Below are 26,300 nucleotides of genomic sequence, written 5' to 3' on the forward strand. Positions count from 1 at the left end.
AGGTGATCTTTAGAAAACCCCCGATGCAGTGGCTGTTCCCTTGCTGTTCCTAACTTCCACCCATACTGACTCAGTAGACAAACCTTCCTCAACAATCTTCATTTCTGTAGCTGTGATGCACTTTCTGATTAGCAATGCTACAACCCCTCCTCTTTTTCCACCCTCTCTGTTCTTTCTAAACCCTGGACATCTAGCAACCATTCCTGTGTCTGTGAAACCCACATCTCGGTTACGGCCACAACATCATTGCCCCAAGTACTGATCCATGCTCTAAGTTCGTCACTCTTATTTCGGACACTCCTTGCATTACAGCAGATACACTTTAACTGATCCCTTTGTTCCATCACATGAGAAACCTTCCTGATAGATTCAATATATCCTGTCACTGTCCCATCTGCAACTGACCCCCTCTCAGACATGTGTCTCTGATTCCCACCCCCCTGCCAAACTAGTTTAAACCCTCCCGAATCACACGAGCAAATCTCCCACCCAGGATATTTGTGCCCCTCCAGTTCAGGTGCAACCCGTCCTTCATGTACAGGTCCCACCTTCCCCAGAAGGTATCCCAATGGTCAAGGTATCTGAAGCCCTCCCTCCTGCACTAGCCTCGCAACCACCTGTTAAGCTGCATTCACTGACTGTTCCTCATCTCACTATCTCGTGGCACCTGTAAAAAACCTGACATCACTACTCTACTTTGTCCTGCTCTTCAGCTTCCAACCTAACTCTCTGTAGTCACTTTTCAGATCCTCAATCCCTTTTCTGGATATATCACTGGTGCCAATATGTACAACAATTTCAGGCTGCTCACCCTCCCCCTTCAGAATCTTGTAAACCCGATCGGCGACATCCCGGACCCTGGCGCCAGGGAGGCAACATACCTTCCAGGAGTCCTGTTCTTGACCACAAAGTTCCTCTTTCAAGAAAGGTAATAGGGAAATCCCTGGTAATTGCAGACCAGTCAGTCTTACGTATGTGGTCAGCAAAATTTTGGAAAGAATTCTGAGGGATAGGATTTATGATTATTTGGCAAAGCATAGTATGATTAAAGGCAGTCAGCGTGGCTTTGTGAGGGGCAGGTCATGCCTTGAGTTCTTTGAGGAGGTGTCAAGACAGGTCGAAAACGGTCGAGCAGTGGATGTGGTGTATATGGACTTCAGCAAGGCATTTGATAGGGTTCCCCATGGTAGGCTAATTCATAAAGTCAGGAAGTATGGGATACAGGGAGATTTGGCTATCTGGATTCAGAATTTGCTGGCTGACAGAAGGCAGAGAGTGGTTGTAGATGGAAAGTATTCTGTCTGGAGGTCAGTGTTGAGTGGGGTCCCGCAGGGCTCTGTTCTTGGGCCTCTGCTCTTTGTAGTTTTTATAAATGACTTGGATGAGGTGGTTGAGGGGTGGGTTAGTAAACTTGTAGATGACAAAAGGTTGGAGGTGTCGTCGATAGTATAGAGGGCTACTGCAGGCTGCAGCGCGACATAGACAGGATGCAGAGCTGGGCTGAGAAATGGCAGATGGAGTTCAACCTGGATAAATGCAAAGTGAAGCATTTTGGAAGGTCAAACTTGAATGCTGAATATAGGATTAAAGACAGGATTCTTGGCAGTGTGGAGGAACACGGGGATCTGGGTGTGCAAGTACATAGATCCCTCAAAGTTGCCATCCAAGTGGATAAGATTGTTAAGAAAGTATATGGTGTTTTGGCTTTCATTAACAGGGGGATCAAGTTTAAGAGTGGCGAGGTTTTGCTTCCTCTCTACAAGTCCCCGGTGAGACCACACTTGAAATATTGTGTCCAGTTCTGCTCACCCTAATATTGGAAAGATACAGAGGCTTTGGAGAGGGTGCAAAGAAGTTTTACCAGGAGTCTGCCTGGACTGGAGGGCTTGCCTTATGAAGGAAGGTTGAATAAGCTCAGACTTTTTTCTCTGGAGAGGAGGAGGAAGAGAGGAGATCTGATCGAGGTGTACAAAATAATGAGAGGAATAGATAGAATCAATAGCCAGAGACTTTTCCCCAGGGCAGGATTGACTGGTACGAGAAGTCATAGTTTGAAGATATTAGGAGGAAGGTATAAAGGAGACGTCAGTTGTTCTTTACGTAGAGAATTGTGAATACATGGAATGCGTTGCCAGCTGTGGTGGTGGAAGCAGAGTCATTGGGGACATTTAAGCGACTGCTGGACATGCACATGGATAGCAGTGAGTTGAGGGGTGCTTAGGTTAAGTTACGATTTTTGACATTAGGATTAAATCTTAGCACAACAGTGGGCCAAAGGGCCTGTTCTATGCTGTACTTTTTTATGTTCTTTAATGTCAACTGCTTGTTGTAGTAGATTGACTTTTATAATTCATACAAAGCAAATCTATCTTAATGAAACACAAGCATTTTGACAACCAGTTAAATGGCTGTTTGAGTCTAAATACATTTGCTTCAAGTTAAGTTGATAAGAAGCCCAAGTATAACTTCAAAGAAGCAGTTCAATTACTACTAATCTTTAAAGATATACTTTAATAGACATTATGTGCCATTTTATGGCAAAGATTTGGTGCAAATTATCTAAAAGTATCAACTCAATGTTAAGCAATTAACAACTGACAAAACCACAGCATGGTTTGCCAAAGTTTGATAATATGAAAACCATTAAATTCTCAATATATCCAAAATACCTGGTAAGATAATAAAAATTTAATTCCAATAAAAAAATCATTGCCAGCATTTTCTGGTTAGCACTGCTGCCTCACAGCACCAGGGACCCAGCTTCGATTCTAGCCTCAGGCGATTGTCTGTGTGGAGTTTGCACATTCACCTTGTGTCTGCGTGGGTTTGCTCCGGTTTCCTCCCACAGTCCAAAGATGTGCAGGTCAGGTGAATTGGCCATGCTAAAATGCCAATTGTATTAGGTACATTAGTCAGAGGGAAACATGTCTGGGTGGGTTACTCTTCGGAGGGTAGGTGTGGACTTGTTGGCCAAAGGGCCTGTTTCCACACTGTTGGGGAATCTAATCATAAACAGTATATTACCAACTGAATCAAACAGACTTTTGAAATAAGACTAAGCTAAAGTTTATTTTAAAACTTGGCAAATGTATTTTTCTTAAAGCTGTAAGCAAAGAAATGTCTTAAATGAAAATTTCTCATGGAACTTTTATGTTCGTGCTTGAAAGGGTTTACATCCTGTGAAATAAAGTAACTTATGACTATACATAAAGTTACAATTAAAAACTCATGATTGGCCATGATCATATTGAATGGTGGTTCAGGCTTGAAGCATCAAATGACTTACTCCTGCATCTATTTTCTATGTTTTTATGATTCAAACCAAATTTTAATCTTATTCTGTGTAAATGAGATCTGCCTTTTGAAGAGGCTGAAGATAAGAAAATCTACTTTAGATTACAAAGGAGTTCATTGTTGCATTCCATGGTTCTGCTATATAACTGAAATAGGGCAATAAAATACAATTATCCATCAATCAAGAGCTAGCAGAGCCTAGGAACCAACATTCCCTCTAAACTCTGCAGACATAGGAATGCCTGGAGGTCTTCTGTACACCAATGTCGACATACTGACTTCCACACACACACATGGTTCTCCATGACGCAGCAAAATAAAAGATATGAGGCAATGTAGTCATATCAACACTATAATATCAACATTGCTGCCCTGAGTGAGACAGGGCAGGCAGGAGATAGCCAGCTCAAAGAACAAGCTGATGGAAACACCATCTGGAAATGTTAAATCAGAAATACACTAACAGTAAGCCCTTGTGAGACAAACAATCATATCAACCTTTGGCTCAGCCTAACAGAGAACAGCACAGCACAACACTACATTTGCCCCAACCCTAGAAGCAACAGATGCAGCTGAAGTGGAATTCTACTCCAACCCTGATCACTTGTTGTGCTATGTTCCAAAAAGGAAGACGAGCTGATTCTCCTTGGCAATTTCAATGCCAGAGTTGGGAAGAACTCAATCTTCTAGAAAGACAAGTTGAAAGGAAGGCATAGGAAAATAAATTCCTAGAGAATTTCAACGCCTTATTTTATCAATGGAACAAACACAAGAGATCAAAGCAATATCCTTACTCCAGACAGTTCAGCATACAGTAGAATATCAAAGCATAGAATCGGAAAGTTAAAAATCACACAACACCAGGTTATAGTCCAACAGGTTTATTTGGCAGCTGTAGCTTTCTGAGCACTGCTCCTTCATCGCGTGGTTGTCCACAGGTATTTGACGGAGTCTTAATACCTCAATCCAACATCGGCATCTCCAAATCATAGAATTGTAAGATTTCTTATATTGCACTCATCATACAGTCATATAGAGTCCTACAGCACAGAGGCAGGCCCTTTGGCCCAAACTTGTCCATGCTGACCAATAACAGAAGCTGACGGCTGCTAGACCAACTATCACTTACTCCAAATGCTATCTCCATTATCTTGGCTCAAATATGGCAGTGGTGGCGGGGGTGCTATTGCAGGAAATGTCAACAAAAATAAGGCCTCTGCAAAGGAAGACCTATTCATTCAGAACCTCACAAATCAACAACAGGAACCACAATATGTCTAGAACCTGAACTGCTTTTAAATCCATCTTCAGCACATAAAGATACTCTTAATTTCTCTACCAGGAAAAATCAAAACTAGTTTGATGAGAATGGCCAGGTGATAGAGAAGCTACAATATCACAAGTTCAAGTCATTTTGGAACACGAAACATGACCAAAATTCAAGGGAGAGAAAGGTTTACGAACAAATTAAGGCTGAGGTCCATCAAAAACAGATGTTGGGTGGAAAGAATAGAGGAAATTCAGAAACTTCGCTACAGCCAAGTATGCGTGGATTCTTCAAAACATGTCAAACCACCTGTGACCAAAGCACCTACATCACGAAGCTCGGGATGAAGTGGTGACAGTCAAAGACAGAAAGACTGTCAGCACACATTGAAAGGAGCATTTTGAGGATCACCTAACAGAGACTTAATCCTCAACATTAGTATCCACAACCACATCGCACAACATATTGTCTCTTCATCCTGAAGCAACCTAAGGTTGAAAAAGCAACCCAAACAGCTGAGACGCAGCAAGCCTGCTGGTGCAGAGAAGCCCTGTCAAATTCTACAATATGCCGAAGAAACACTCATGGTTCAAGTACACAACTTCATTTTCCTCAACTGGAAGGAGAGCAGCAAGTAAAAGGATCTTCAAGATGCATAATTGTCACCATCTTCAAGAAAGGAGCCAAGATTGTAGTGATTGTAACAAATTCAGCTAACTGGACCTTATAGAATGAGTTCCCTGATTGGGCCAGATTAACAGCCCCAGGGAGCCCTCACCGACAGGTAAAGGGGGAGTGTCAGAGATAGTGCCATTCTGATAGCTAACTTTAAACAAGGCTATACTGGAGAGTCAAGGACTGTTCATGTGTAAATAAAGGGCGCCTTTGTGATGGAATACCAGCCTCTGAGTTATTTCAAAGATCGATTCACTATAGATAGGTAAAAAGCAAAAGAACTGCGGATTCTGTAAGTCAGAAACTGCTGGAAAAGCTCAGATCTGGCAGCATCCGTGAAGAGAAATCAGAGTGAATCAGTTCTGATGAAGAGACACCGGACCTGAAACATCAACCTGTGAATCCAGTGGCAGGATAAGCACTCCAAGATCAGTGTTCTCTCTCTTGAAACTTTCCCAGCATCAAGGGTCTAGTCAGGGTTAATCAGCAATGTTGGGTGGACCACATAGTTTGTATGCCTGACATAAAACTCCAAAACAACCTTTCTACTCCGAAATTTATCACAGCAGGACTTTCAGGAGAACAGAACAAATGCTTTTAAGATGTCCTGAAAGCCCCCTCCCGCCCAAAAGAAAATGTATTATCTCAAACTCATGAGAACTTCCTCCCAAACTCTGACTGAACCAGAGAAGAAGCATCTGTCAAGGTACTGCCATCTCCAGCATTTCTGACAGGTAAGGTAGAGGCCAAACTGCAAAAATTCAAACATCAAACATCTCGTCCATCTCTCTCTTCAAAGGCCAACTGTCCCAGATTGACAGTGAGACCAGATCCAGTATTAGACCATTTAGTCACCTCAGGATCCAGAGAGGACAAAAGTCATCCTCACTCCCAAGAGACTGCCTCAGAAGGAAGACAGCAATTAGAGTACTTAAATAATCGATTTTTAAATTCCACATTTTAAAAAAATTCCTAACTCCATATATGTACCATTTAAGCTAGAGTACATAATAGAAATGGAGACTCGTCCCACCTCAATTCTAATCCAACAAACAAAGCATCTCCCTATTCCACATCTATTTGTTCCTTCAAGCCTAGCCATGTGAACCCACAGCTTCTTCAATAAAAGAATGATGTTTAATGTAATTACGGCAACCCTTTAAGCCCCTCTCCTGAAGGTTGTTCTTAAAAGTTACCTCTTCAATCAAGCACTGGATCTCTGCTGCTATCACTATACAGCTGAATGAACTATGGGCAGTTAGCAACACTCTCAGAATCAGAAAGTGGGGTAGATTTCAATCCGACACCAGCACAAAGATTAAGGCTAACACCCTAGTACAGTTCTGACAAAAGATCAGCATTGCTGAAGGGGCCATCTTTCTGACATGTAAAAGTCTCATCTGCCCTCTCAGGTGGACTCCCAGAAATATTTCAAAGAGGAAGATGGAGTTATCCCTGGTTTCCTGGCCAATATGTATCCCTCAATCAACATCACTAAAATAAATAGTCTGATTATGAACTCTTTGTTGTTAGTAGGGCTTTGCGCAAATTGATTTGAATGTGAACATAGGAGGAATGGTTAGTACATTTACAGATAATACCAAAATTGGAAAAGTTAGTGAAGAAAGCTATCTCTGAGTACAATGGGATCTTGATCAGGTGGACGGCAGATGGGGTTTGAGCTAAGTGTAAGGTGTTGCACTCTGGTAAGGAAAATCAGGGCAGGACTTATATACTTAATGGAAAATGTTGCCAAACAAAGAGACCTTGCAGTGCAGGTTCATAGTTCCTTAAAACTGGAATGTAGGTAGACAGGGTATTGAAGGTGGCATTTGCTATGCTTGCCCTCATTGGTCAGTATACCAAGTACAGGAGTTGGGATGTCATGTTGTTGCTTTACATGACATTAGTTAGGCCACTTTTGCAATATTGTGTTAAATTCTGGTCTCTCTGCTATAGAACAAATGTTGTTAAATGTTAAAAGGGTTCAGAAAAGATTTACAAGCACATTGCCAGGGTTAGAAAGTTTGAGCTATAGAGAGGTGCTTAATAGGCTAGGGCTATTCTCCCTGGAGCAGTGCTGAGGGGTGATCTTATAAAGATTTATAAAATCATGCAGGGCATGGATGGAGTGAATAGTCAAGGTCTTTTTCCTTAGAGCAAGGCAGTCCAAAACTAGAGGGCTTAGGTTTATGGGGATGGGGAGAAAGATTTAAATGTGACCTAAGGAGCAACATTTTCCATGCAGAGAGTGTTGCTTGTATAGAATGAGCAGTGACAGGAAGTGCTGGAGGCTGGTTAAAATTACAATATTTTACAGTCATCTGGATGATTAGAGGTTAGATTCCCTACTGTATGGAAACAGGCCATTTGGCCCAACTAGTCCACATCAACCCTCTGAAGAGTAACTCTCACAATCCCATTCCCCTACCCTATATTTACCCGACTAATGCACCCAACAGTATGGACAATTTAGCATGACCAATTCACCTGCCCTACACATCTTTGGACTGTGGGAAGAAACCGGAGCACCCGGAGGAAACCCATGCAGACACTTGGAGAATGTGCAAATTCCACACAGATAGTTGCCTGAAGTGGGAATCGAACCCAAGTCTCTGGCACTGTGAGGCAGCAGTGCTAACCACTGAGCTACCATGCTACCCCAATGTGGATTTCACCAGTTTCCTCATTTCCCATTCCACCCCACCCCCAACATTGTCCTGTTCAAGGCAAAGGTGGAACCTGTCAAAAAGTTGCAGTAAAAAGCTGTGTGCGCGCAGGTGCGCGCGCAATTTGGGATTTCCCCACGGTTGGTGTACAGTCCAGCTGCCAAGTTTAGGGGGGGGGGGAAGCAGACAGGGTTGGAGGCAGGCAGGGGGGCTCGCGTGGTGTGCTGCCTAGTCTCCTGAACAGGGAGCAGACTTCATAGAAAACTCCGAGCCCCAGGGGAAATCAACTAACCGAATGAAAGAATTCCCGCCCATCTTGTTTGGATAATAGAGGTTCCTCTGTAAATGGAGATTGGAGAACAGCGAAGAAAGTTACCTCAGAGCACAACAGGATCTTGATCAGATGGGCCAAGAGGCTGAGGAGTGGCAGATAGAGCTTAATTTAGATAAATGTGAAGTGCTACATTTTGGAAAGGCAAATCAAAGCAGGACTTAAACACTTAATGGCAAGGTCCTGGGGAGTGTTGCTGAACAGAGACCTTGGAGTGCAGGTTCATAGCTACTTGAAAGGGGAGTCGCAGGTAAATAGGATAGTGAAGGCAGCGTTTGGTATGCTTTCCTTTATTGGACAGAGCATTGAGTACAGGAATTGGGAGGTCATGTTGCCACTGAAGAGAACATCGGTTAGGCCACTTTTGGAATAGTGTATGCAATTCTGGTCTCCTTCATATCAGAAAGATATTGTGAAACTTGAAAGGGTTCAGAAAAAGATTTGCAAAAATGTTGCCAGGGTTGGAGGATTTGAACTACTGGGCTGTTTTCCCTGGAGGATCAGAGGCTGAGAAGTAAGCTTATAGAGGTTTACAAAATCATGAGGGCCATGGATAGGGTATTTTTCCTTGAGGTTGGGGAGTGCAGAACTAGAGGGCATAGGTTAAGGGTGAGAGGGGAAAAATTTAAAAAGGACCTAAGGATCAACTTTTTCCACAGAGTGGTGCATATATGGACTGCGTTGCCAGAGGAAATGGAGGAGGCTGGTACAATTACAACATTTAAAAGGCATCTGGATGGGTCAAGTGCTGGAAAATGGGACTAGATTAATTCAGAATATCTGGCCGGCATGGATGAATTGGACCGAAGAGTCTGTTTCCATGCTGTACATCTGACAATAATAAACAAGCGTTATAATATCAAGAGGACTGGAATGGCAACTATCAAATCACAGCCCAATACCCAATGCATTAAATTCTACCCTGTCCAAAAAAACCCTCAATATTCTGCAACTGGCCTCTAACCCACCTTGAGCAGACATCACAAAAAAAATGCCCTTTTTGTGCATAAATTGAACCAATAATTCCATCCTCACAGAGGAAATCATAATTCAATTGCCCTGCTCCTTAAAAATAAATGTTCAATGAATCCATACTGTGGAAATGGTGAGTACAGAAATCGTGGTCATAAACATTCAGAGCAAATCTCTAACCATGATTACATCCTCCTCCCATAACAAATGAAAGATCATAAATAGCCCTCACCACAGTAGTGACCCACATCATATTTTCTACATTTTATTCAGCACAAAAATAGCCCTCTTATTTTCAAGAAATCATTTCAGTCCACATCTGGAACATTATCAGAAGCAAATTCTCAATTCAAATGTATTGATTCTGAGCTGGTTGTCTGGCTTTTTTAAGAAAGGGGACTGGGGTGATAGTGACTGAGAAAGCTGAAGTGATTTTGATTCATATCAATACACTTCCTGTCAGATAAAACATAAAAGTGCCAGGCTTTTTCTTCTGCATCAAGGACAAAGCATGGCTGCAGAGGAAAACCAAACACAATGGTAGCTCCTCTGTAAAAAGACACACAAAGGACATTTAACATACTAAGATTTTCTCATGGTATTTGAGCAAAAGATTTAGATATCAAAAACTATAACTTACTATTGAGACAGCACGAAACAAAATACTTAAGCAGATACACAGTGGATAAAACGTTTTCCCCTGGTGAGTACAGAACCAGTTACACAACTTAAAAATAAGCCGAAATGCCACTTCGGTCCAAGATCAATTTTTTGTTCTCCTCTCAGAAGGCTGCAGAAAGTTGGAGTTCTCAACCACAAAAGACTGTGGAATTTTAGTCCTTTGCATATGCTCAAGATAGGGATTGACTGATTTCTAATCATAGTGGTGTACATTAAATGGTAATAAGGCTGGGACAAGTGAAGGTGATTTAAGTGTTTAGTAAAACATAATTGGATTGAACAGCAGGCAGACTTGACAGACTGAATGGCCTTCATATGTTCAACACGTTTCCATTTTAATATAATTGAAAATGTTTAAGGTATTCCATCAGCTTGAGATTTGACAATGAAATACAGTGGCCTTAGGTTAGGAAAGTGGAATAGAAATTGAGGAGAAATTGAGCAGATGCTGGAGATCAGAGCTGAAAATGTGTTGCTGGAAAAGCGCAGGTCAGGTAGTATTTAAGGAACAGGAGAATCGACGTTTCGGGCATAAGCCCTTCTTCAGGAAATGCCCTTGATTCCTGAAGAAGGGCTTATGCCCGAAACGTCGATTCTCCTGTTTCTTGGATGCTGCCTGACCTGCTGGAATAGAAATTGACCTTGTTCAGTGACACCTGCTGGAAAAAGTAAGCATGTCAATATCAGACAAGGGCAAGTTCTGAAACCCATGTAACTGAGCATTTATTAAGTTAAAAATCACACAGCACCTGGTTATATTCGATGGGTTTATTTGGAAGCACTCCTTCCAAAACTTCCAGCACTTCGAAAGCAAATGCTTCCATATAAACCTGTTGGGACTATAATCTGGTGTGTGATTTTTAACTTTGTCCTCTGATTCGGTTCCTCCGAATCATTCTATTAATACCAAGACATTTATATCTTGGCATGACTACATACTCTTGTGAAATTTTAAAAAAGACATGAATCTTCCAAAACAATTCAACAGTAAAGTAATATATAATTCCAATTAGTGATAATTTTGTTAATTGTCTTAGCACAAGAAAGATATTTCATTTTCCATTTAGTCTCAATATATTTTTATACTCAAAACACCACATGCCTTTCACAGTCACAAAGTAATGCACTGTTACTGGACTATTACCTTCAGAGACCTCAAGTAAACATCTAAAGAATGCAAGCTTAAATTCTACCCATGGCACATAGTTTGAAGATTTGAATTCAGTTTTACTAATTCTGGAAATAACCAGCTACTGTCCATAAAAGACGACCACAAACCTGCCGATTGTTCTCAAACACCACGAGGTTGACCAATGTCCTTTAAAAACAGAAACCTGTCATCCTAGTCTAATTTGACCGAAATGTGACTGCAATCCCGCATCAACGTTGTATGACTCTTAAAATACCTTCTGACATGTTCCAATACGCCAGTGAATTGTATTTTTTTAAACAAAAGTGGCACACCACCATGATGGTTAATGGTGGGTAATAAGTGCCAGCGTAAACCAACATCCTGAGGGGAAATACAAACTTACTTCATTCAATTATATTGCCAAGGGAAAGGGACCTTGTTTTTTTTAACCCCTACGAGTTAGTAATTGAATTGCACTTAATGATTCCTTTTTAGTTGTTCTCGCCGATGGGGGAATTCATGTCACACCACAGATTCTGGCTTTAACAAACAGCTAGAGCCCTGGAGTCACTTCCACTGTGGCTGGGTAACCAGAAGCGGCCACTTCAATCCCTGCCGATATGGTGCATGAGTGAAGGCCTTGTGGCTCACTTAGCCCCAGCAGCCAAGCGGATGGGAAAGGGTGGAAAGTCTGCACTGGACCAATACACGATGGTGCCTGGTAAGTAGGTAAAGGGGGAGGGATGGAGTTTGAAGTGGAGCAAAACTAGACAAACACTTACCAGTGGCGCTCGCTCACAAACTGATACGCAGAGTATACCCCAGCTCCTGCACCAGCCCGCTACTCACTGTCACCACCCTCCCGCCTCCCCCACCTCCAACCAGATCCACAAAATCCCGCGATCCCCCCAAAGCCACGCAAGCCCCCGCCGCCTCTCAAATCGCGCGCCTGCGCCCTGAGCCCGGCTCGCCGCTGACGTCAGTGCTCGGCTGTTGGAGCAGCCGGGATCAGGCGAGCACGTGGCCAGAGCGAGGCGGAGCCGTTGGGAAGGAGGAGGCGAAGGAGGGGACGAATGACAGTTGGCACCGCCTGTCACCTGGCCATGTGGGGGCAGGGAGAGGAGGAGGTGGCGGTGTGGGGGGATGGGCTGCATGTGGGGGGGATGAGCTGCTTGTCTTCAACACCCAGACCTGTGCATCATGTCCAACGCGTCGGTTGGGAGAAGGCCGCTCTGAGCTTCGGGTGCGTCTGTGTGAACTGTATTTGTTCTGTTTCTCCGGTCTAAAATAGTAGAAAAAATAGTAATACAATTGATACAGTTTATTTAAAAAGGGAAATAATTAATTGAATTTAATGTTAGCATTGAACGAATAATTAATTTATTGATTTTTGTCTTAGTCGACAAGTGCGGCACCAGCTGGGTTATCTAACGACAATCAACAGTGGTTAAATAGACGCTATTTCTTATTCCAGACTTTAATTGAAGTCAAACTCAACTCTGGTGAGATTTAAACCCAAGTCCCCAGAGTATTGTCTGGGATTCCAGATATTAATCATTACCATTACGCCAGTGCCTTCTTATTGTAACCTTGTCAATTAAGTAAGAAGTGAAAGGAGTGATACTTCACGAATTGAGTGAGGGCTAATGATATTGGTTGGGAAAGGAGTGAAACTTTCTTCTTGCTATTTATTTTAAGACCTATATATTCTTATAGCTTCTCTTTTTTAATTGAGATTAATAAGCTTCTGTGACTGACTACTGTAGAACCAAGTTGCGCAAATAAATATTGCGATATAACAAACCAGTTTTCACTTTGAGAATAAACTTTACCTTCAACTGTCATCATTAAACCCTAAATGTGCCAGGAGACATTTGCAGCATTTCACAGGCGACTAAGCCATTGACTACAGGACACACCAAATAAGTCTAAAAAAGGCAAAACCAGAAATTGCTGGAAAAGCTCAGCATATGTGAAGAGAAATCAAAGTTTACTTTTTGGGTCCTGTGATCCTTTCTCAGAACTGCTAGGAGCGAGGAAAATGTTTACAAAGTCTACAAAGGTGTTTTTACAAGTCTTGGCTTTCTTCCTTGTGAATATTATCTCAAAGTAAATGAAACTGTGAGGCTAATTCAGCATCAGTCAAAGAAAGGTCCACTATCTCTCAAGTCTGGGCTGAAAGTCAAGATAGCACAACTAGAAAAGGGAGGTAACAACATAAAAGTGACAACTGCAACAGACTGGATTAGCAGCGTGGTAGCAATGAACAAATCTGGGAAACTGAGAATATGCATAGATCCAAAAGAGCCTTGCAGAGATTCTGCCATCTCATGTCAACCATTGCAGAAGTGTTGCCACAATTTCCTATCCTCGATGCAAAGGATAGTTACCACTAAGTGACGCTGGATGAAACAGTAGACTTCTAAAGAGGGCTGTTTCCCTGGAGAGTCAAAGGCTGAGGGGTGACCTTAGAGGTTTATGAAATCATAAGGGGCATGGATAGGGAGAAGAGACAAGGTTTTTTTCCCTGGGTTGGGGGGGAGTCCAGAACTCGAGGGCATACATTTAGGGTGAGAGAGAAAAGATTTCAGGGGTAACATTTTATGCAAAGGGTGGTGCACGTATGGAGTGAGCTGCCAGAGGAAGTGGCAGAGGCTGGTACAATTACAATATTTAAAAAAACATCTGCATAGGTAGATGAGTAGGAAGGATTTAGAGGCATATGGGCCAAGTGCTGGCAAACGGCACTAGATTAATTTAGGATATATGGACGGCATAGCTGAAAGGTCTGTTTCCATGCTGTACATCTCTATGACTGTATGTCTGGAAGCTTTTTTGAGCTAGGGATCCTGAATACCAGTGGACCAGAAGAGTATGAATACAAGCAGTGCAAAATAGTTAGTGATTCTCGAGTGGAATGATCTGATGTCTATGTATGTGGAGACATAATGGAAGAAACCATTGTAGTTCACAATCCGAATCTAGTGCAACTGCTAGAGACAGCTCGCCTGAAGAATCTGAAGCTGAGCAGAATAAAAATGCAATTTAAAGATGCCTGAAGTCAAGTACATGGATCATGTATTGAAAATGAAAGGACCTTTGGATCCTGACTAGTTTCAATGAAATGCAACCACCCTGTGTGCTCTTGGAGGTATTAAGCTGGCAGAGGCATTGAATCTCAAAGAAGAACATGTTGCTCAAATCAAGCAAATGCTTTCCAAGACACAACTCTGAGGAAGTAACAATGAAAGAGTGCCTTGAAACCATCATGGACATATTAATTCCTATAAGAGAGTATTGGGTTTATGATGGCTGCTTATACAAAGGAAGTAATATTATTATCCCTAAGGGTATGAGAAGAGACATGATGAAATGCATCCATATAGGTCATCAAGGAATTAAGTCTCATCTGAGGAAAGCAAGATAAGTACCCTACTGCCCAAACATAAATTAGTGTAGTGCATATAGCAAATATTAAGCCAAGCAAGCTTAAGAGCAGCTTCTGATACATGGCATCTCAGACTGAACATTGATGAAGCTTGGAACAGACATATTCAATTTTGCAGGAACTAATTCACCTATTAGCATCAATTTACTACTAAGATTGACATTAGCTGGTCCTATTGCCAGCAATGACTACAAGTGAGATTGTAGAAAGCCTAAAAGTACAGTTGAGTTGTTATGTCAATTCTTAGCATTGTGATGAGTAACAAAATCTCTCCAATTTATGATTGAAGAATTCAGTCACTTCCTAAAAGATTGGAAAATTCAACATCTTACATCATCTTCACCCTATCTTAACATAAGGTCATATGAAATAGAAGCAGGAGTAGCCGACTAGGCATGTCAAGCCTGCCCTGCTACTCAGTAAGATATGGCTACCTGCTTAAGGTGTCAACTCTTCATTCATGCCAGCTCATCATAGCTTTAATTCCAGGATATTTTAAAATATCTGTTGTATACATCTTTTTAAATACTTCCTGTAATCTAGCCTCCACAAATCTCTGGGGTGCAGAATTCCAGACATTCACTCACCCTCAGGAAGTTGTAATTACTTTGCACTTCAGTTTTAAGTGAATGTTCGCCTCTAATCTCAAATTCTCTCCCTTAGTCCATGATGCTCCACTGATGAAAACATCTTCTCAACATCTATCCTGTAAAGTCCCCTCAAAATCTTGTATGTTTCAATAAGACCACTTATTCTTCTAAGTACTGATGAATAAAAGCCTAATCTGCTTAGCCACTCTTGTTAAGTCAGTCCCTTCATGCTAGGAATCAGCCTTGAGTCTCTATTGAACTGCTTCCAATGCCAGTATATCCTTTCTTAAATACAGGGACCAAAACTGTATAGACTACTCCAGGTGTGGTTTCACTAACACTCTGAACAATTGTCGCAAGACTTCTTATTTGTGAACTCTAACCCTTTAGCAACAAATAGTAAGATCCTTGCTGTCCCTGCAGGCTAACTTTTGTGTTTCATGCACGTGAACACACATCTCTCTGCTGCATTTTTTTTGGAGTCTCCATTTTTTAAAAATCTGCCTTTTAATTCTTCCTACCTGCACAACTCTCCATCTGCCATGTTCTTGCCCATGCATTCAACCTTGCAGGTTTTGTATGGCCTCATCACAACATGCTCTCACACCTATTTTTGTTTTACTAGCAATTTGTTTTACATTACACTCTGTCTCCTTGTCCAGGTCTTAAATATAAATAGTAAATAATTGAGGCCTTAAACTGATCCTCTGGTTCTCCACTATTTATGTTTTTTTTCAACCTGAAAACGACTTACTAATCCCAACTCTCTGTTTCTTGTATGTTAACCAAACCTCAATCCATGCTAATATATTACATTATGTGTAATAGCTTTTTATTTGACAGCTCATCAAATGCCTTCTGGACACCATCTTCAGGTACTACTTTATCAGCTCTTAATTATGTTCTGAAAGAACTCTAGCAAATACGTCACACACAATTTTCCTTTCACAACCCATATTAACTCTGATTGCATGAAGCTTTTCAAAATGTCATTTAAAAGGCATCTTGATTGGCTATGTGAATAGGAAGGGTTTAGACGAGTATGGGCCAAATGCTGGCAAATGAGAATGGGTTAGATCGGGATGTCTGGTCGTCGTGGATGCGTTGGACTGAAGGATCTTTGTTTTTCCTTAATAATGGCCTCTAGTATTTTTCCAATGACAAACATAAGATTAGCTGACCCATAGTTTCCTTCTTTCTGTTTCCATCTCTTCTTGAGCTGGGCATCACAGTGCAATTTTTGAATCCATTGAAACCCGCACAAAGTTCACTAAATTCTGGAATATTTCTGCCAATGCCTCCACTATCTCTAGCTACTTCCTTTAAAAGTCTTGGATTAAGGGAATGAAGTCTTGATAACATGTCTGCCTTTACTCCTATTAGTTTGTCAAATACTTTGAACATCATTATTGAGACTTGCAAAATTTTTCCTTCCATTAGCACCTTGCTGATCTTTTATTTTGGGCTGCTTATATTGTCATCTACCATGAAGACCAATATAAAATACTGGTTTAAATTATTGGCCATTTCCCTGTTCAACATTATTAATATACCCATTTGCGTCCTCCAAGGGTTCCACATGTAGTTTAGCTATTCATTTTTTGTATACCTGTGGTAGCTCTTGCTATTTCTAATATTTCTTGACAATTTACTCTCATAATTTAATCCCTTTTTATTAGCTTATTAGCCATTTGCTGCTTCTTTAAAGAATTCCCAATCCTCTGGCCTACCAGTAGTTTTCGCTGTTTTTATTAGCAAATGTTTTTAACTTTACAAATATATAAAATTATTTAAAAATACAATCAATAACAAATATCAGTATAATAAAGAAAAAAACACAAATTACAATGCAACTACTGTCTACTAACTACTAACCAACCCTATAATACAAAACAAACCCTAACCCCATGCAAAGCAACTCCATTAAATAAGTAAATAACTAATAGATCAAAAAAAAGGAAAAAAAACCCCACAAAATTAGAACAGCTATGCTTGGCACAAAGCTCCCAAACAAAGGAACGGGAGCATTGTATATATACCCGCTTTAACTCAGGAGACCCCCCTCCAAGGCCCAGGGCTCGACAAACCTAATCACCCTGGTTAAACAAGCGCTGTAATTAAGGTAGCTGACAAATCTATATCAAAGTAACTCAAGCAGGGCTGCCATGTCTTATAAAAATGGCCTGTTGTGTAGTGCACCATGTTTGTAAAAACAAAAATCCGAGGGAATGTGCTCCATAATTAATTTCTGCCATCGCAGCAAGCTTGGCAGGTTCTCAGACACTCAGTTCATCAGAATATTCTTCCGTGCATACTATGCAAGAATATTAAATAGTTTCTTCCCATGCTCATCTAAAGATGGTAAATTTGGTAGACCTAAGAGGAGAATATTGGGTCTACTTTGACTTCAATCCTCAATACCCTCCCTATCTCTTCTGCCACAGAGCTCCAGTAAACACCGAGCCTGTGGCATGTCCAGAAGCAATGGGTAAGAGTACCTACACTTATTTTACATTTGGGGCACACTGAAGATGCCCCTTTTTCAAACTTCGCCAGACAGTCTGGTGCCAGATGAACCTTGTGCAGAACTTTTAACTGCGTAGCGCATGTCCTATTACAGATTGTGATTTTTGAGCATTCTCCCATATGTTCTCCCATGTTTCAGAAGAGATATCCACTCCTAGCTCTTGCTCCCAGGCCTCGCGTTGCCAGTTAATATCCTGCCAAGCCCTGCCACCCAGCAGGTGATAGAGGGCACTAACTGAAAGGGTGCTTGTGGAACGTAGCAACAACCTCTCTGTATCGGGCTTATAGGGCTTAGTGAGGAGCATAGTCTTCTGGATGAAATCGCTAACCTGAATAAAAGGAAAAGATCTCTGCTGGGCAACCTGTATTTGCGGCTCAGTTGCTCAAAAGACATCATAACCTCCTCCTCAAACGAGTCTCCCAAACTAAATACTCCTCTCGCTGCCCATAGTTTGAACCCTGAGTCCATCATCGCTGGTCAGAACCCCGGCATGCCAACTATAGGTGTAAGTGGCTAAATCTTGGATAAGCAGCCCTCACTCTGACGTATTGCCCTCCATGCCTCGATTGTACTAATGACACTGGGGTTCCAGCAGCGGTCCATAACTGTCATCGTCTTATCCATGATCAACAGGTTAATAAGAGGGCACTTCGCCTGGGAGGCCTCGCTATCCAGCCATATTGAGTTTGGATTGTTCCCTACCCAATCACAGACAAAGAACAGCAGGGAACTCAATTGATACCTCCTCATGTCTGGGAAATCAACTTCTCCCCCTCCTTGAGGCAACTGCAATTTAGGAAGTTGACGGGCCACCCACAATGCCAGACAAAGGAACCAAAACCATTCCAAAAGCTTCCGCAGCATTGACCTGGGAAACATTATAGGGAGCATACGCATGGGATAAAGCCAACAAGGAAGAACATTAATCTTAATGAGATATATTTGACTCAGCCATGGAATTGGAAGAGCCTGCCATCTCTGCAGATCCCGCCTAATATTGTTGAGCAAGTGAGCAAAGTTAGAGGCCTGTTCCAAGGTTACCCCTGGGAGGTCAAGGTTTTTAAAAAAAAAAGGCCTCCACTATAGCCCTCCTGTCCTCGCGACCTTCAGATCAATACAATTCAGAGTAAAAACTCCGAAAAGCTTCATTAATCTTTTTAGCATCGTATGTCAGGACCCCGGCGCTGTCTCTGATTGCAGTAATGGATTGGGGAGCACACTTTTTCATAGGTACACTAAATAGTTCCCTAGCATAACCCCATACTCGAACAGCCTTTGTCTAGCAAAAGCAACTTCTTTCCTTGGGTTTTGTGCCAGTATTGAATTCAAGGCAGCCCAGAGGGCCATGATCTGCTGTAGCATAGTCACCAAAGGCCACGCAAAATGTGGCACCTCAGCGGCTTTCAACCTTGTCTCAAGTAGATGCTGCTGTTCCTCCTTCTGTCATTTCCGGCTAGCCAAATAGAAAATAGCTAATCCCCCAGCAAAGGCCTTAGCAGTATCCCATAGCATAGACGGACTACTAGCCGTGCCTGAGTTCCTGAAACTCCTTCAAAAAATATTCCACAAATTTGGAATCCTTAAGGAGAAAAGGCCCCAAATGTCAGTGCCGCAAACCTAACCCCTTATTCTTGGCCTTACCTTCCAAATATACCGCCGCGTGATCAGAGATAGCTACATTCCCAATTTTACACTCCATAATCGAATCCAAAAGGGCTGAGGGAGCCAGAAAGAGATCAATCCTTGTGTCACATTTATGTGGGCTTGAAAAAAAGGTGAAGTTCCTGCTGGTAGGGTGAAGACATCTCCAAATATCCACCAACCCCAACTCCTCACATAAGTCAGCCGCCTGCGAAGAAATAGTTGGGGGCTCACTAGGCATCCTGTGCACTGTCGGATCCAAAAGACAATTATAATCTCCCCTATAATCATGTGCCGTGTTCCAAAGGCACTCGGCTTAGAGAAAGCAGTAGTCAAAAATTTGAGATGCGTTGCAGGACAGTAGACATTTAAAATGCCATATTCCTCCCATGTATCCAGGCTTTAAGTATCACAAACTGTCCATGCTCATCTTTCACCTGCTCTAATAATGTTAACAGAAGATTTTTCTGGATAAGTACTGCCACTCCCCTACTTTTAGTAGTAAAGGATGAAAAGAATACCCGATCATAACCCCCCTGTTATAACTTCAGGTGTTCCCCATTATCAAGATGGGTTTCCTGCAACAAAGCAATATCTCTTAAAGCTAGAAAGCATTTTTTTTCCTTTTTAACAAGCGAATTACTTTCCTTGATGTTCCAGGTACGCCACTTAATAAGACACTTAGCCATATCCTCTTTCAGAGAACTTTGAGCCCCTGGGAGGGGGAACCCTGCTTAGAAAGGGCTGCGCAGAAGTAAATAAAGACTCATAGACTCGAAGAATTATGTATACAAAAACTACTCTATCATAACTACAAACAACTATTATGACTAAAAAAACTACAAAGGAAACCAACTATATAATCTTGAATGAAAGACTCTTCCCACTGCCCATGGGGGGCACTCACCCTACCCATCCCTTATTTCACAGCTCCTTCACTGTGCCCCAGCCTTAGGCCAGAAAAAAAAACAAGGAGATAATCCTTAAATCAACAGAAAAATGACAAAGTCAGGATGAGCACTCCACCCATCCCTGGCTTCATGCCACCCGCTATTTGTGACTAAAAGAGAAACAAAACAAACAAAAACAAAGCGTGACACAACAAAGAACATCCACAAAATTTCCCATTATAAAATCCAGTTATAAAAAAAATCAACTTATTCCAAGTTTTTCACCCCCTTTCCAAAAAAGAAATTATTAGTGAGAAAGAAAGGAATCAAAAAAGAAGGGAAATCGTGGAGAAAGAAGGAAAAGGGAATGAACATTAACCGTATTCTTCAGGCCAGTCTGTCTATTTTAAAGCGTCTGAGTCAAATGTATAATCTGAGTCCTCGTGGCTGAAACGGAGCACTGCAGTGTACCTCATGGAGTACTGGATGCCCAGGTTCCTCAGCCTCTTTTTAACTTCATCGAAGGACTTCCTCTTTCAAATTAAAGCTGCCGAGAAGTCCTGGAAAACATGATTTTTGACCCCTTGTGCAGCAGTGCTTGTGGATCTTTTCCCAGGATCTGGAAGCTTCTATTACTTTTTGCTTGTCCTTATATGAGTGGAAGTGCCCTAGGACCGCGCGGGGCGCTGCACCTGCCCGTCCTGTGCACTGTAACCCGATAAGCCCTTTTCATCTGCAACCTGCTTGACTCGATGTGAAGGCCCAAAGACTTCGGCAGCCAGCTTTATGGTTTTGCATTGTTCTTGGTTGAACAGAATTCATGTGATGTTTAGTCATTATGAATTTGCTTTCTTTTCTCCCCCAACTGTTTTATAGTTGCATCAGATGCCATGTTTTATCCAGTTTGAGTTTTCAGTTTTGAGGCTTCATCATGAACGTGAATGAAGTTTTGCAATAAACCACAGTCATCTGACAATCTCCTGCATTTAAAGCTTCAACTTTAAAAAGTAGAATATACTAAACAGAGAAATAGAACTCTTCAGAGCTTAAAAGAAGTGTGTTAGTCACAAGAAAGGAACGTACTAAAATGATCTGCAATCTACAATCTGTTTAATTTTAAAAAGGTTACAAATTGGGGAAAAAATATTATTTTGGTTACTCTAGCAAAGTGACACTACTAAGCTTTTGATAGGTTTCAACAATGACTAATTTATGACATGCTTAAGGAATTATGTACAACATTAGAGAATGATGACCAACTCTGCTTAAGCAATAATGATCTCCTTTCAAGACTTTCTCAGTGATCTCTTCCATCAGTGAGATCAGTTATTATAATACTGCAGTAAGTTGACAATGTTAATTAGAAATTTTAGTACATTTATAGTAACTATAGTTATGGTTTTTAAACTACTTGTGAAGTCTGATTCAGATTCTTGATTAAATTTCAATAGTAAGTTAACTAGAAAGATAAATATTTTTGAATTGTTTTCTAGTGGATGTGTAATCAACATACCTTTCCGCTGATATTGACCTAGGGATCTGAGAAAAGAGCTATACAGCAATATAACATAGAGAAAATATGCCACAGGCCAAAACATGAATATTTTAGAATATTAGTATGGATGACACTGACTGCATAGTTAATATTACAGCAAACTCTTTTCTGTTATGCAGTTAGACCTCCAGTTTCACAAATATTAGCACCTGACCTTTAAAACCAACTATTTAGTTATTTTTTAGTAATAACTTAAACTTAAACATTTTTTGAATGAGACATAATTATCTGAGTTGCATTTATTATGCAGCAGCATTTCATTGTTTTTGGCTTCATAGTAGAAAGTACAATGAACACACAGAAATTGTGGGGAACTAAGAATCATCGCCAAAAATCCACCAAATGTGATGTACAATTTAGGTTTAAAAAGGGGTAGTTGCAAATCCACTGAACAGATGTAATTTTGGAAGATCAAAACCACTCAATTCTGGAACAGTTGTCATGGCTATGTATCCCCACTGTTCAAGAATGGAGGTAGAGAGAACACAGGGTACAAAAACCAGGTAACCTGATGTCAACAGTAGAGAAAATGATTGAATTTATTAAGGATGTGGTAAGGACACTTGGAGTATCACAATGTGATCAAGGCCATAGCTGACATGAATTTATGAAAGGAGAATCATGTTTGACAAATAGAGTCATAGAGATGTATAGCACGGAAATAGACAACTCGTCCATGCCGACCAGATATCCCAACCCAATTTAGTCCCACCTGCCAGCACCCGGCCCATATCCCTACAAACCCTTCCTATTCATAGACCCATCCAGATGCCTTTTCAATGCTGCAATTTTACAAGCCTCCACCACTTCCTCTGGCAGCTCATTCCATACACTCCTACCCTCTGCGTGAAAGAATTGCCCCTGAGGTCTCTTTTATATCTTTCCCCTCTCAGCCTAAACCTATGCCCTCTAGTTCTGGATTCCACCACCCTAGGGAAAAGACTTTGTCTATTTATCCTATCCGTGTCCCTCATGATTTTATAAACCTCTATAAGGTCACCCTTAGCCTCTGACACTCCAGGGAAAACAGCCCTAGCCTATTCAACCTCTCCCTATAGCTCAAATCCTCCAACCCTGGCAATATCCTTGTTTATCTATTCTGAACCCTTTCAAGTTTCACAACATCATTCCGCTAAGAAGGAGACCAGAATTTCACATAATATTCCAAAAGTGGCCTAACCAATGTCCTGTACAGCCGCAACATGACTCCCAACTCCTGTACTCAATACTCTGACCAATAAAGGGAAGCATATCAAACGCCTTCTTCACTATCCTATCTACCTGTGACTCCACTTTCAAGGAGCAATGAACCTGCACTCCAAGGTCTTTGTTCAGCAATACTCCCTAGGACCTTACCATTCAGTGTATACGTCCTGCTAAGAGTTGCTTTCTCAAAATGCAGCACCTTGCATTTATCTAAATTAAACTCCATCTTCCACTTCTCAGCTCATTGGCTGGTCTGATCAAGATCCTGTTGTAATCTGAGGTAACCTTCTTCGCTGTCCACTGCACCTCCAATTTTGGTGTCATCTGCAAATCTACTAACTATACCTCTTATGCTCACATCCAAATCATTTATATAAATGACAAAAAGTAGTGGACCCAGCAGCAATCCTTGTTTTGCTACACTGGTCACAGGCCTCCAGTCTGAAAAACAACCCTCCACCACCACCCTCTGTCTTCTACTTTGAGCCAGTTCTGTATCCAAATGGCTTGTTCTCCATGTATTTCATGAGATCTAACCTTACTATCATTCTCCCATGGGGAACCTTGTCAAACATCTCATTGAAGTCCATATGGATCACGTCCACCACTCTGCCCTCATCAATCTTCATTGTTACTTCTTCAAAAAACTCAATTAAGCTTGTGAGACATGATTTAACAAAGCATGTTGACTATCCCTAATCACTCCTTGCCTTTCCAAATACATGTACATCCTGTCCCTCAGGATTCCCACCAACAACTTGCCCACCACTGCTCTATAGTTCCCTGGCTTGTCGTTACCATCATTCTTAAACATGGCACCACGTTAGCCAACCTCCAGTCTTCCAGCACCTCACCTGTGACTATCGATGATACAAATATTTCAGCAAATGGCCCAGCAATCACTTCCCTAGCTTCCTTAGAGTTCAAGGGTACACCTGATCAGATCCTGGGGATTTATCCACTTCTCTGTATTTCAAGACATCCAGCACTTCTTCCTCTGTAATATGGGCATTTTTCAAGAGGTCACCATCTATTTCTCTACATTCTATATCTTCCATGTACTTTTCCACAGTAAACACTAATGCAAAATACTTGTTCAGTATCTCCCCCACCCCTGTGGCTTCACACAAAGGCTGCCTTGCTGATCTTTGAGGGGCCCTATTCTCTCCCTAGTTACCCTTTTGTCCTTAATGTATTTGTTAAAACCCTTTGGATTCTCCTTAACTCTTTGCCAAAGCTATCTCTTGTCCCCTTTTTGCCCTCCTGATTTTCCTCTTAAGTATACTCCTACTGCCTTTATACTCTTTTAAGGATCCATTCAATTTATCTTGTCTATACCTGACATATGTTTTCTTCTTTTTCTTAACAAAACCCTCAATTTCTTTAGTCATCCAACATTCCCTACTCATACTATCCTTTCCTTTGTCCCTAACAGGAATATTCTTTCTTTGGACTCTCGTTATGTCATTTCTGAAGGCTTCCCATTTTCCAGCTGTCCCTTTACCTCCGAACATCTGCCCCCAATCAACTTTTGAAAGTTCTTGTCTAATACCGTCCAAATTAGTCTTCCTCCAATTTAGAACTTCAACTTTTAGATCTGGTCTATCCTTTTCCATCACTATTTTAAATCTAATAGAATTATGGTCGCTGGCCCCAAAGTACTCCCCCACTGACACCTCCGTCACCTGCCCTGCCTTATTTCCCAAGAGCAGGTCAAGTTTTGCACCTTGTCTGGTATGTACATTCACATATTGAATCAGAAAAATTTCTTTTAATCAACTGGTTCAGAAATGCTCTGGAGGAGTATTGAACCCAGACCTCCTGGCTGAAGTAGAGGTAGTATCATTGTACCACAAGAGCCAGCTAGCCTATACATTATACTCTCAGTTCCTTTATTTACACAACTGATATTTGTAAATGGAGGCCAAACAATCAGAATTGGAATTAGGCTTTATGGTTACATGTACTCAAGCACAGGGATACACGAGCACAGTGAAAAGTGTATAGCCATTTTTTGGCACCATCTTAGATACAAACATGGCTCGGTCGAAAAGCTTAGGCACAAGTAATAAAAATAAAGAAATAAAGCTAAAAGGCCAGCATTACAATATTTCTAAAGCAGAAACAGAAAAACAAAAGCAGATGGAGCAGACAGGTCCATGTTGAGCTTCAACTTAGGCCTGTGTTGGGCTTTGCCTCGAGGCCGGGAGCCCGTGCTGGGATTCGCCTCGAGGCGGGGAGCCCGTGCTGGGCTTCGCCTTGTGCGACTCCACTTAGCTGAAACTAACCCATTTATACATAATCTCAGTTTTCTCTGTTAACTAAACCTCAATGTATGTTAATGTATTATCACCAATCCAATCAGCCCTAATTCCTCTCCATCTAAACCCTTCACACTATGGCAGTCCCAGTCTATGTTTGGAATGTTAAAATCCCTTACCATAACCACCCTAATATTCTTACAGGTAACTGAGATATCCTTACCCTTTTTTTACTCAATTTCCCTCTGACTATCAATCCCAATAAGGTGATCATCCTTTTCTTATTTCTCAGTTCCACCCAAATAACTTCCCTGGATGTATTTCTGGGAATATCCTCCCTCAGTACAGCTGTAATGCTATCCCTTATCAAAAACGTCACTCCTGCTCCTCTCTTCCCTCCCTTTCTATCCTTCCTGTAGCATTTGTATCCTGGAACATTAATCTGCCAGTCCTGCCCATCCCTGAGCCATGTTTCTGTAATTGCTATAATATCCCAGTCACATGTTCCTAACCATGCCCAGAGTTCATCTGCCTTCCCTGTTGGACATCTTGCATTGGAATAAATGCAGTTTATCTTCCAGATTTTTTGAGAGTTTATCTAACAGTGTCGATAAAAGGCAAGAACAGATGCAGTACTTGGGATTTTCTGAAGTTATTTGATTATGGTATCACCCAAGCTGCTGTTACACAAAATTAGGGCTGATTGGATTGGTGATAATACATTAACATACATTAAGGTTTAGTTAACAGAGAAAACAGAGATTATGTATAAATGGGTTAGTTTCAGCTCAGTGGAGTCGCACAAGGCGAAGCCCAGCACGGGCTCCCGGCCTCGAGGCAAAGCCCAACACAGGCCTAAGTTGAAGCTCAACATGGACCTGTCTGCTCCATCTGCTTTTGTTTTTCTGTTTCTGCTTTAGAAATATTGTAATGCTGGCCTTTTAGCTTTATTTCTTTATTTTTATTACTTGTGCCTAAGCTTTTCGACCGAGCCATGTTTGTATCTAAGATGGTGCCAAAAAATGGCTATACACTTTTCACTGTGCTCGTGTATCCCTGTGCTTGAGTACATGTAACCATAAAGCCTAATTCCAATTCTGATTGTTTGGCCTCCATTTACAAATATCAGTTGTGTAAATAAAGGAACTGAGAGTATAATGT

The 26,300-nt window shown here is 41.4% G+C and overlaps 1 protein-coding gene and 1 long non-coding RNA gene across 4 annotated transcripts in view; one reads left to right on the forward strand and one right to left on the reverse strand.

Moving 5' to 3' along the window:
- Positions 1–11,907, reverse strand: part of acsl3a (acyl-CoA synthetase long chain family member 3a) — a 130,081-nt gene extending 118,174 nt beyond the window's left edge. For both annotated transcript variants that reach the window (XM_043702059.2, XM_043702058.2), the window contains exon 1: positions 11,804–11,907. The gene's annotated coding sequence lies outside the window, so the exon portion shown is untranslated. The remainder of the gene's footprint in view (positions 1–11,803) is intronic.
- A 300-nt stretch (positions 11,908–12,207) lies between these two features.
- LOC148148325 (uncharacterized) overlaps positions 12,208–26,300 on the forward strand; it is a 39,062-nt gene continuing 24,969 nt past the window's right edge. Inside the window, exon 1 of one of the 2 annotated variants that reach the window (XR_015759204.1) lies at positions 12,208–12,264. This is a non-coding gene — a long non-coding RNA (uncharacterized LOC148148325). The remainder of the gene's footprint in view (positions 12,265–26,300) is intronic. The other variant, XR_015759205.1, reaches the window with a different exon arrangement.

This window comes from Chiloscyllium plagiosum, unplaced genomic scaffold (assembly GCF_037043375.1).
Source record: "Chiloscyllium plagiosum isolate Xiang-an unplaced genomic scaffold, Cpla_swu_hap1 HiC_scaffold_13, whole genome shotgun sequence".
Taxonomy (NCBI): Eukaryota; Metazoa; Chordata; class Chondrichthyes; order Orectolobiformes; family Hemiscylliidae; genus Chiloscyllium; species Chiloscyllium plagiosum.